The 12,646-nt window shown below is 48.6% G+C and overlaps 1 protein-coding gene across 3 annotated transcripts in view; it reads right to left on the bottom strand.

Annotated features, from left to right (window-relative positions):
- The window catches only part of DOCK1 (dedicator of cytokinesis 1), a 548,347-nt gene that overhangs the window by 50,351 nt on the left and 485,350 nt on the right, over positions 1–12,646 (bottom strand). The window lies entirely within an intron of this gene.

Below are 12,646 nucleotides of genomic sequence, written 5' to 3'. Positions count from 1 at the left end.
TGTCAGAACAGCCTTGGAGCCAGGGAAAAGGAACTGTAGGGTGGAGAGAGGCTGTGGGATGCATTTATGTAGAAACTGGGGGCCTGATTGGCTCTTCTCCCAAGTCATCCACCTATAAAATGCTATGTTGAAAATCATCCATGGTCAGAAATATCAGGGCAGATTTCGACTCTAAACTAAAGCTTGCAGAAAGTTTGATGTATGTGTGTGACTCTGCTATGGATATAAAGTCGGGCATCATTTTGAAAAGGGGGAACTTTGTAAGGTAAGTAACTTTCTAAATCAGTGATTAAAATGTTGATAAGCTTGTGACACATGTGGAATAATTTTTTGATAGATAGTTGACCTGAATTTTCCTTATTTTTCTTGGGAAAAACAAAGTGGATTACTGGAGAAAACCATGGAAAAATCAGAGGAACCATCTCTTCCAGGAAGCCTTCCTAGCTGCCACTCCAATCCCCTTTGTGCTTCCACAAAGACCCAGGATCCTGTTGCCTCAAAACTTTTGGCAATGTACTGAAACTAGCATGCCCCTTTGTCATTCCTCCTCAGAGAATACAAGCCCTTGAGGACAATGGCTCAGCTTTATCAACCTGGAAAACCTCTGGACCTTAACCCAGGGCCTGCCTAATAAGGTTTAGTGAACAGAACTGCTGGATGCTGATTTACAACCAGGAAAGCTTCCTATCATCCTACATGCTGCATTCCCAGCCACGAATCACCACTTCTCAACTGCCATCATTCCCACAACATGGTAGCACCAGTCCTCCGGGGAACCACACAGCTTTGGAACCACCCAATAGGCCAGGCTTTCTAGGCCCCAAACCTGGACTACCCTTGGCACTGAGCCCCCACCCGCCTGCTGCACAAAAAAAGACCAAGGCCTTGCAGTAAAGAAAGAGTTTAATTGACATAAGGCCAGCCATGCTGTTACAGCAGGTAGCTAGTCAGGCAGTTGTTACACTGTCTCTCTAAAATAATAATTGGTTGCAGACAGTGTCAGGGAAAGGCAGTTTCCCAAGAGTTAGAAACACCTCAAGCTGGTAATCAGCAGCTTCCTGGTAAGATTTCAGGAGTTGGGTGAGTGGGCTCAAGCATGTGAATTGAGAGGCATTATGGCGGAGTTTAACTGGTCACCTTCCAGGGGCATTCCACTGGAAAAGGGGCACACGATGCTGGAAGTAGCCCAGCATATCAAACCCCAAGCCCAAGGTCAAATGGGGCACTTGACCTCCAAGATGTCTGCTTGGCCCTCTTCCAAGTGTACTTTCTTTTCATTCCCGCTCTAAAACTTTTTAATAAACTTTCACTCCGGCTCTGAAACTTGCCTCAGTCTCTTCTGCTTTATGCCCCTCAATCGAATTCCTTCTTCTGAGGTGGTGAGAACTGAGGTTGCTGCAGAGCCGTACGGATTTGCGGCCGGTAACACTACTCAAATCAGTCTCCCCAAAAGCTCCCAGGGGAGGGGCTTTTCAAAGGCAGTTTGGGAGAAGGGGTGGTGATGGCCAGCTAATGGATGCTTGCTGCTGATGGGTTGGGTTGGAGATGAAATCACAGGGGGTCAGAGCTGCCCTCTTGAGCTGAGTTGCTTCTAGGTGGGCCACAGGAGTGGGGCTGGTGGTTTGGGTGGAGCCAGGTGTCAGACAAGCAAAAAATCTGAAAAGATCTCAAAAGGCTAATTTACAATAGTGAAGTTGCGTATTTTGTGACCAGTCTACACCTTAGCAGAATTCAGGTTTCTCTCCTCTTCCTAGCCTGACGGCCTTTCATTAGCTTTATAAACGCGGCTGAGTTTCAGAGAAGGGCTATTATCATTTAAACTCTAAACTAGAGGTCTCCCAGAGTTGGCTTAGCCAAAGCCCAGGAATGATTACAGGAGAGGCATGACTGAGCGGGGCAGGAGAAGGCTCCCCTGACATCCTACCAGTAAAGTCAGGTGACTGTCAAGTGATGGTCAGGCAGTTGTTACACTGTCTCTCTAAAATAATAATTGGTCGCAGACAGTGCCAGGGGAAGGCAGTTTCCCAAGAGCTGGAAACACCTCAAGCTGATTACAGGGGGCAGGTGAGGATTTAGATTAGATCTCTTTTATTGACATAGTTTCCTCACTGTTAATTTTTTTGCAAAGGTGGCTTCGGCTTTTCCCAGCTTACTCTGTCCAGCCACCTGTGCTCTCCTGTTTAAGGTCTCCAATCACTTTGTCAGGTGGGCATCTGCATTACACTCATTTTGCAGATAAGGAATCTAGGGATCAGACTGGTCAGTAGCTTTGCCAAGGACGCACAGCAGATAAGAGGTGGGCTTGACCCAGCGTGGCCTTTTCGAAAGTCCTTGTTCCTGATGGCCACGGAGCAGCCCTTCCAAGCTGCTTCCCCGCCTCCTGCCAGGATGGATTTGAAAAGAGTCCAGGCTGGCCTTGAACTCGAGGTTGCCACAGGGGAGACAGACTGCCAAGCCCTAAACATGGGTCATCCTTGGCGCTGAGTCCCCACCTGCTCACTGGTCTTTGCCTTTTCTTTCTATAGGATGACCCCACTGAAGCCTCACTCACTTCAGAGCCACCTAATAAACTTAAGAACATTGTTTTACTTAAATGCTCCCAAAATACTCTTGTCATAGCCACGACGTAAAGAAGCCATCAGCTATTTTCGATGAGAGTAAAAGTTATTCTAGAATCAGAGTGGCATTTTAATACTTTGAATAACAAAATAAAAGTAAGCCCAAAGAAAACAAAGATTTCAGAGCTGGGACCAGTGTCCAGGGAGGGCAGGAGGTGGCCCAAGATGTCCTGCCTACGGTCCCCGCTCTGCTACCTGGTCCCTTCCCAGAGCCCCCATCTGCCTCCCCCATCCTGCTGAAGGTTGAAAGTTGCCTCACGTTCCTGGAATAGCTCAGTCTGCTGCTCTAAGTCTTTCGTGTGTCCTCTGCTAGAGCCCCAGCTCACATTTTCTAGGAAGGGAGAACTTCCTTACTTTTAATGTTTTTTTAAAGCTCCAGTGACCACTTCCTCTCTAAGCAGATTTCCAATTCAAAGAGAACATTACCTTTCCTTGTAGGTCTCTTACACCAGATTATTATTATTTTTTTAGTTTTCTGCAAGTGGATACAAACTCTTTAGCTTCCTAGAATGCCAGGGCTTCTAATTCATTCCTGAGTAAAAGCCTAATCTGTCTTTATCCTAAATGACAGAGGAGATACTTTAGATACATATCGAAACTAATTGTTTTTAAAAGAAATACAAGTCTTGAGTAACTATCTTCTCAGACTCACCCTCAGGTTACATGGTGGTCTTTTCTATCAGATTTCCTGTAAATATGTATCTCTCATCCCTCCCCTCTACCCCCAGCGTGTTTCAAAGGCCTCTGCATCAAGGAGATTTTCATCTCCTTTTAATTGGATGGGGCTTTAAAGAGAGTGTGGGTAATTCATACTTCCAACGTGAATACCTTGGAAAACGTTTCTGGCCCAGAAAGAAGGCAGATTCAGTATGATCTAGATTTAGATGATCTCAGTGAAAGAAGCGCTTTAGCCTCTGCGATTGAACACCCTGGTTTGGCTCCGTTCTCAGAAGTGCTACAGGCTTATGAGGTTTGCCACAGTCCCAAATGAAAAAGCCCCGTATCAGCAGACAGCTTTATTTTCTGATGTGAAATCTTTAATCCAATTTATGGCATTCTCGAAATTGCCAGTTGACTTGCAGCATGGAGGACGGTCTCCCCACCCCTGCTTTCCCCCAGATGATATGAGACGTGTTCTTTTGAGATGATAATCTTCTCTCTATTTTTCTGAACCTCCTGGTTTCAGGAAGTTCCATTTCTTCAAGTTCCATGAATAGAAACTGGAATAAAAACTTTCTTTTATAATAAAACTCCTTCCTTAGTTCCCAGACAGAAGCAGCTGTAGAGAATGTAGCAGGAATTGATTTCTTACCCATGAGGTGATGTTGATGATTTTGATAGGATGACAACATGGATGTCACAGGACAAGGGAACAGCAGCAGATGAAAGGCAAGATGCCAGCCGGGACAGCCAGTCCCTTTCTAATAATTCAGGCTGGCGATGACTCACCAGGATACTGGTGGGCGACTCTGGTTTCATTTGCTGACTAGCTGTAAGTAACTCACCAGTGGAGATACTTTATAGGATGCTTGCATTTCAGACATCCTTCTAAAATTCATCTGTTCTGTTTTTTCACAGCAGTTATTGGGAAAAGAGTCATACTCAATTACCCTCTGAATTTCCAGAGTCCCACACACGTCTCTGACATCAAAATGGATTAAAATCACTGGTGTGGAAGAATCCAGAGCTCTGGGGGAGGTCCCTCAGCAGCAGCACAGGGGCCAGGGAGGCCCAGGGCTAGCAGGAGGCTGTGTTCAGTCCATTCTTTGCTCAATGCATGCTGAGTGACAGTGTCCCTTCCAGGTGTGTGGTGGGCGGCCCTGGTGAGGTGGGCCTGGATGGTTCCAAGGGCCCAGCTAGTCTTGGTGTTGCCTGCAACTGTGCTGCAAGGAATGGAGACCCTTTTCAAGCATGTCCACCCTCTCCAGGCCCCTCACTTTTTCCTTGAGCCAGGCCTCATCCTTGGTCCTCCTGGAGTGCTCAGCCGGCACTGACTGATCTGGTGCAGGATTGACTTTTTGCGAAGACCTTTCTGAGGCAGACTCAGGCCTGACTCCCTGCCCCAGCAAAGATGGTCTGCAGTTGAAAGCTGACTGATGTTGCAGTAATGATGCCAAAGTCACCCCAAGTGTGCACGAGATGGACCAGACACAGCAATGTCATACTGGAGCCACTGCCCCATCACACAGGAATCCCTGCTTTGTCAAATCGGAGTCACAGCTGTGTAATACAGGACTCACTGCCTGTGTCATCCAGGAACCACTATTTGTGTCATCCAGGAGCCACGACCTATGTCATACAGGAGTCACTACTCAGGTCATACAGGGACCACTGTCCAGGATATGCAGGACCCAATACCCGGGTCATACAGGGACCACTGCCTGGGTCATACAGGAGCCACTGCCCGGGTCACACAGGGACCATTGCCCGGGTCACACAGGAGCCACGGTCATACAGGAATTGCTGCCTGGGTCATACAGGAGCCAGTGCCCGGGTCACACAGGAGCCACTGCCCGGGTCACACAGGGACCACTGCCTGGGTCATACAGGAGTCACTGCCCGGGTCACACAGGAGCCACTGCCCGGGTCACACAGGGGCCACTGCCCGGGTCATACAGGGACCACTGCCTGGGTCATACAGGAGCCACTGCCCGGGTCACACAGGGACCACTGCCCGGGTCACACAGGAGCCACGGTCATACAGGAATTGCTGCCTGGGTCATACAGGAGCCAGTGCCCGGGTCACACAGGAGCCACTGCCCGGGTCACACAGGGGCCACTGCCCGGGTCATACAGGGACCACTGCCCGGGTCACACAGGGACCACTGCCCGGGTCACACAGGAGCCACGGTCATACAGGAATTGCTGCCTGGGTCATACAGGAGCCAGTGCCCGGGTCACACAGGAGCCACTGCCCGGGTCACACAGGAGCCACGGTCATACAGGAATTGCTGCCTGGGTCATACAGAAGCCAGTGCCCGGGTCACACAGGAGCCACTGCCCGGGTCACACAGGAGCCACTGCCCGGGTCACACAGGGACCACTGCCCGGGTCACACAGGGACCACTGCCTGGGTCACACAGGAGCCACTGCCCTGGTCATACAGTAGTCACTGCCCGGGTCACACAGGAGTCACTGCCCGGGTCACACAGGAGCCACTGCCCGGGTCATACAGGGACCACTGCCTGGGTCATACAGGAGCCACTGCCCGGGTCATACAGGAGTCACTGCCCCGGTCATACAGGAGTCACTGTCCCAGTCATACAGGACACACTGCCTGGTCATGCAGGAGCCACTACCTGTGTCATGCTCAGATCTCATATGATCCACTGCCCATGTGACTTATGCTCATCAACATGGCTTCTTTATTCCACAGCAATACCTTATTAGTCAAAACAGAAAACTATTCACTCAGCTTGTAATGTGCTAGGTAAAAAATGAATTTTTTTTTTTTAACAGACATAGGGCATTTTTTCTTTTGTAGTTTTGCAAAGACTTTTGTCTTTTGTAGTTTTGCAAAGACTACATTTGTAGTTTTGCAAAGAAAGACCTTGAAAAGCCTAAAGCAGGCAGCAAGAGATACGGCTGCTTCTTGCTCAGTGCTTTAATTGGAGAGAGAGAGAGACATGGAGCTGCTCACTCCTGCCTTCCACAGGCAGTTACCGGCCACTGGTGAGGGAGTGGGCTCCAGAGACAACAGGACGAGAGGAACAGCAAGTGCAGATCACCCTTTATGGAGTGTTGTAGAAAGAGGAGGAGAAATGGGCAGTGGCTGGACAGGGGAGTTGGAACAAGAAAGAACTCTCCTTAAAGATGAGAGCAATAATGGCTGGTTGCAGGTGGGAGGGTGGGAGCTGACAGAACAACACGTGGTTGCTGCAAGGGAAGAGTGCAGATGTGCTGGTGAGATGTTCTGGGATTGGGGGGAATCCAGGGCACAGGGTGGGGAGCTGCCAAGTATCACTGCAGCTGTGACCTGGCCCAGGGCTCTCTATGCACCCAGCATCACTGCAGCTGTGACCTGGCCCAGGACTCTCTATGTACACAGCATCACTGCAGCTGTGACCTAGTCAAGGGCTGTCTACACACCCAGCATCACTGCAGCTGTGATCTGGCCCAAGACTCTCTCTCTACACACTCGGCATCACTGCAGCTGACCTGACCCAGGACTCTCTATGTATCCAGCATCACTGGAGCTGTGACCTGGCCCAGGACTCTCTATATACACAGCATCACTGCAGTTGTGACCTGGCCCAGGACTCTCTATGCACGCAGCATCACTGCAGCTGTGACCCTGCTCCTTTCTCCCTTTCTTGACCCCCTCCTTTAAATGCCCTGCACAGGACTGCTCCGTATGCACCCTCGCTGCCTTGCTCAATGCTGAACGGAGGAAAGGACCCCATCTGCTCTCTGCAGCAAGTGGAGCATTTTCTCCGTACATCTTCCTCCCAGCAAGAACTCTGGGCTTCCAGGCCAGTGGTGGCCCCAGTCACTCCTGGCACTTGCTTTTCTGACTCTGACCCTGTTCAAGGGTCTTTGGCACTGTGGAATTAGCTACCTTGAAGTCGCATGACATCACTTCCATCTGCCACTGGCTCTGAGGGGCTCAGGCCTGGCCCAATGCCCCATCCCTCGTCTGGTCTCTGGCCCCCACCCTCCCTCATTTAAGTCTGCTGCCACCATGTTGCCAGAATTACTCCCTGAAAAGAGGAAAATGATGTCATTATTTTCTACTTTCATGAAATTTCCACTGGGTCCTTGTAAGCCAAATCTTCAGGAGACAATACAGGGCCACTGGCAAACTAGCTCCAATGTCCTTGCTATGCTCTGAATGTTTCTGTCTCTCCCAAATTCACAGGCTGAAATCCTCAGCTTCAAGGTGTTGGCATTAGGAGATGAGGCCTTTGAGGGTGATTAGGTCAGGAGGATGGAGCCCTCACGAATGAGTGAGGATGAGTGGCCTCAAAACAGAGGCCCGGGAGAGTGCCCTCACACCTGCCAGGACATGATGACACAGAGAAGGCAACATTGTGGAGCAGGCAGAAAGCCCTCTCCAGACATCAGATCTGCGAGTGCCTTGATCTAGGAATTCCCAGGTCCAGAACGGTGAGATATGAATTTGTGGTTTATAACCACCCCGTCTGTGGCATTTTGTTACAGGAGCATGAAGGGACGAAGGCAGTCCCCCGCATTGCTATCTCCCAGGATGGCTCTACTTCCCTGGAAAAGCGAGATGTCATCAGTAGCTCTTCCCCTTCTGGTGCTATTCTCACACTCTGGAATTCCCGATCCTTCCAGCCATCATCTGGCAAACTTAATTTCACTCTTCAAGAAGCACTAAATATGACCATCTCTGTGAAGTCTTCTCCAGCTCTCCAAAAGCAGGCATCACTCCTCACCTGTGAGATAGGGAGAGCCAGCGCCCACCTGTGTGATGGGCGGAAGGTGGGTGTTGTTATTTATCTGCTCATACAACAGCCCTGATGGTAGAATTGCCTCGAGGTGGGCCTGGCTCCATCTGGATATTTCATGGTGCAGGATGGCACTGGGCACACTTTGGGCTTTGAGTGGAAAAGCCTGTTAGTGATCCCACATGAACTAAGGGAGCAGTGTTGTTACTGACTCGAAAATGGACTTTCTCATGCTTTCATCATAAATTACTGTATATGATCTTTCTGAATATTCAGGCCAAATGCTGGCTGAATAGGTTCTGCTAATACCACATTTTCAAAAATTCTAGAAATGCCAACAAGAAACCCATATGAAGGCTCCATTATGTTGACCTGCAATCCCTCTTAATAACAACTGTGTTTCCAAAGAGAAACTTAAAGGATGAGAAAATTTCACCCAAATACCTGGAAAAGAGATGCAAACATTTGACCAAAAATGGAAATTTGCTCCAAACTCCTATTTTTAGTTTACACAATGATGCAAGATGCTTTTTTTTTTTTTTTTTTTTTTTAAACTTTGGTGCAAGGCAAAGTGTGAACTTTGTCAAGGGAAGGTTATTTTAAGGGAAAATAAAACAGAGCTCCAGCTGAAAATCATCACGGGGCTTCATATATCACTTGGGCTATAAATTATGTATCGCATTTGTCAACCTGCCAGGCTGTTTCTTGATTTCAGAGGTGGCTGGTGTTGGCTAATACTGACTGCCTCACTCTGACTGCACTTTCCTTAGCGGAGGACGTCTATTTTTGACTCTCATCCTCCACAGAGAAGCCTGGCAATTTTCAGTGAAGTACTTGGATTAAGGGCTTTATTGAAAATTACTAGGCCTCAACCAAACACAATAAGACAGACAATTCAGAGCATCTTCAGAAAAGAACACTGGTCTGCCATGATAAAACCGAACAGAAGGCTTTTGGGGGACGCTCAGGCGGGCGGTAAGAATGGAACGGAAAAGGAGCAAGGAGTCATTATTAGCTCGGGAAGGAAGAAAAGTAAAAGAATGAAAATGGAAACAGATGGAAATGACATTTTGCAGAGAAAAAGATTAAGAAACCAAGAGCTAGGCTGAAAGACATTCAAAACTTTAAAAAACGGTGGAAAAGTAAAAATAGAAGAATGATTCCTTGGGGAAGAAATACAGAAAGATAACAGAACATCATTCATAAAGCCAGTGTCCAATATAAAACAGCAGCACATCCATTCTGCCTTGCTGGTTTCTAAGCACAAAGGCAGAGAAACTTTAATATCACCCGATTCCCATCTCTCCCTGGCGCCCCTGGTCTCCCGGGGAGCAAAGAGAGACGCCATCGCAGGGGGCCTGGGATGGGGACCCCCGCACCCTTAACAGCCTGCTCGGCCTTGTCCGGAGGCAAGCTTGTCCTGGATTCTGGAAGCCCCTATTTGCCCTAGGAGGCTGTAGATATTTCAAACAATGAATGAGCTCTAGGATGTATATCCTTTCCACAGAGTAAGTATGTAAATGAAGATTTCCTTAATTGCATACGGGAACGGACCACGAGGAGACAGGCTGGGTCAGTGGAGCTGTAGCTGGGTCACGGTTTTGCCAGACTGATGTCCCACTCGGCTTCCATTTTATCATCTTGCAAGCCCCAGTGATCACCAGTCTCCAAGCTTAACTGAGGTCTTAAGTCTCCTTACTCCAATACATTTTTAAAACTGGAATTGCATTTTTTTCCCCTAAAATGAAATACATGTAAGATCGAACCAAGGAAATTCTTGTGATATAAACACTCCAAGGGCTGCGGGCACATGCTCAGGATGTGAGCCTGGTGCACGTGGCGCCATCAGCCAGGTCGGTAAGTTCTGTGGATGCTGACTGTCCTGCATGCTTGTCTGCCCGTTCGCTCACTTAATAAACTGCTGTAATCATTCGGACGGAAGATTGTTATTTTTAACATATAAGATTCTAGACAGGAAAATCTAGCCCTGGTCTTGCAAGAATCTGTCTCCGTCTGATCCATAACCATTGCAGTGAACATGGTGCTAAAGTCAAGTTAGTGTTAGCCTTGGGAAAGGAGCACCCTGATAAAACCCGGCTGTGATGCGGCACGTGGCAGAGTGGGGTGGGATCTGCCCCCGGCCCGGCGCTGGGGGCAGGTGGGAGGCATGGCCTTGCGCTCTCCCAGGGACTCAGTCTGGGTCAGGAAGCAAGATCTGTAACAAACAAAATATGCCCCAAATAAGGAACTTTGTGGAAAGTCTGAGTGACGGCCACCTTCTTGATTGTGTGCTGTTTGCTCAAGTGCTGGCCAGAATGTGCTCATCTCACTAACAAACGACCACCTTGAAAGTCCCATGCCTGTGTATGTGTGTGGGCAGGGGGTGTCTGGGACCTGGCTGTACTCACTGTTCAATTCTGCTTTGAGCCTAAAACCACTCCTTAAAAAGCAATTTTACAAAAATGGAGTGGAGCCCAGGCCACGGCACAGATCCCTCAGAGGGAGATCCAGAGGTGGCAGCCACAGCCACTGCCTCTGCTCTTAGGAGCTTATGTCAGCACGGGCCCTGGGGACTCAGGGATGGTTGCTAGAGCAGCTGGGACATCACCTGGGAGCTTCTCAGAAATGCAGAGCCTTGGGCCCCACCCCAGACCAGCTGAATCAAAATCTGGATTTTTAACAAGATTCCCCAGTGAACTCCAAAAGCCAAGAACATTTGAGAGCAGTGAAATACGCCCAGAAGGCGAGAAGGCAGCCGTCATGGCAGCCGTCACACGAGACAGCAGCAAGCAGCAGCTGGGCCATGCCGGGACAGACCATGGGAAGATGCAAGGGCTTGGGGATCAGAGGGCATGTTCAGAAGAAGGCCAGATGCTGTGGGTGATGAGAGGGTACATCTGGAGGTTCGATTCCTACTCTAAGAAGCCTCATGCCAGGTGAGAGGCCTGGATCGCCTGCAGAGGAGATGGGGGAATCCCTGAGGTTTGGGCATCTTTGAAGCAGTTCACGCTGTGATTCAGAGGCCACATTATTAGAAACCAGACTGGTATCTATCTGCAGGAGCAGAAGGGTGGAGACAGGCATGGGGCCTTTGGAAGGAGTGGGTAGGCATCTCAGACAGACCCAGGTGAGAGGGACCGAGAACTTACAAGGAGACACAAAGTAAACTGGATCTAGCAGCAGGGCTTCTGCCCAGATGCCCGAGTTGTTCAAAAGTGCCCCAGGTAGAACTGGGCCAAGATGGTGCCAATCTTAGAGCCAGTCTGTCAGCGAGGAAGGCTCATATTCCCTGAGGCACGTGGATAGACAGATCCCGAGGAGCAAACGTGACTGATCCTTGCTAAGCCCGGGAAATGAAAAATGAGATTGTAATGGGATTTGTCCAAAGCACAAATGAAAACAACATCACCGAGGGGCAAAATTCTAAATTTTAATAATAAAATAGGTTTCGGAAAACTCTCTCTTGCTCCAACAAGAAGATGCTGCTTTTTCTTGATTTCTTACACTTTATCTTCACAGCTACCTCTTTCTACCTCTCTCCTATTTGCCTCATCTGTATTTCCTTCAGGGCTATGTGAGAGCTCCCAAGTCCCCCTTCCCTCCAGGTTCCCACTGGTAACTGCCGTACTCTTTGACAGCTGTCTCACTGCTACGGAAATGACTTTGAGTCAAAGGACAAAAAACATCGTATCTTGGTGCTTGTGATCACGCTTGATCATGCTTTCTTCCTTGCCATTTCCACATATATTTTATTCTTTCCAGACTTGGGTCCCCATTTTGTAACTCTTTTAGAGATCTTTAGCTTTTTAAATATCCATGTAGTATACGGAGTAGATACCAACAGGCACGCAGGCAATTCCGGCAGCGCGTGAGGCCCCACAGTGGGCAGCTTCCGCTTCCCAGCCGAATGTGGGCGGCTGTGCTGGTCTGATGATGTTCTTGGCGCTCAAAAAGAGCAAAGTCTTTGACTCAGAGCAGCACCGTCCAACAGGAACCCAAGAGGAGCCACATCTGTGAATGTCGCATTTCCTAGCTGCTACTTTTTAAAGAGTAAAACTATTTTTAGTACTATCGACTCTATCTAAAATATTACTATTTCAACATGAAATCTACACAAACAAATAAATGAGACACTTGGTGTGGGTATTAGTTTGCCAGAGCTGCCATAATGAGGCACTGACTGGGTACTGGGGGCCTCAAATCACATTCATTCACTTCCTCACTGTTCTGGAGGCCAGGATTCTGCCATCAAAGTGTCTGCAGGGCTGGTTTCCTCTGAGTCCTCTCTCCTTGGCTTGTGGACGTCCGCCTTCTTGCTGTATCCTCAACATGGTCTTCCCTCTGGGTGTGTCTGCATCCTAATCTCCTTTCTTATAAGGATACCAGTCAGATTGAATTAGGACCCACCCTAATGACCTCATTTTACCTTAATTACCTCTTTAAAGACCCTACCTCCAAATACAGTCACATTTTGAAACACTGAAGGTTAGGACTTCAACATAGGAATTTTGCGGGGATGCAACTCAGCCCATAAGAACATTTGTTTTTTTGTACTTCGTCTTAGAAACATGGTTCACGTGGGCCCAATGGCCGCATGTGGTTCAGGACTCAGTACTG

This window comes from Rhinopithecus roxellana, chromosome 11, assembly GCF_007565055.1.
Source record: "Rhinopithecus roxellana isolate Shanxi Qingling chromosome 11, ASM756505v1, whole genome shotgun sequence".
In the NCBI taxonomy this organism is placed as follows: domain Eukaryota; kingdom Metazoa; phylum Chordata; class Mammalia; order Primates; family Cercopithecidae; genus Rhinopithecus; species Rhinopithecus roxellana.
Note: the sequence above shows the minus strand (reverse complement) of the source record. Positions and strands in the feature narration are given on the sequence as shown.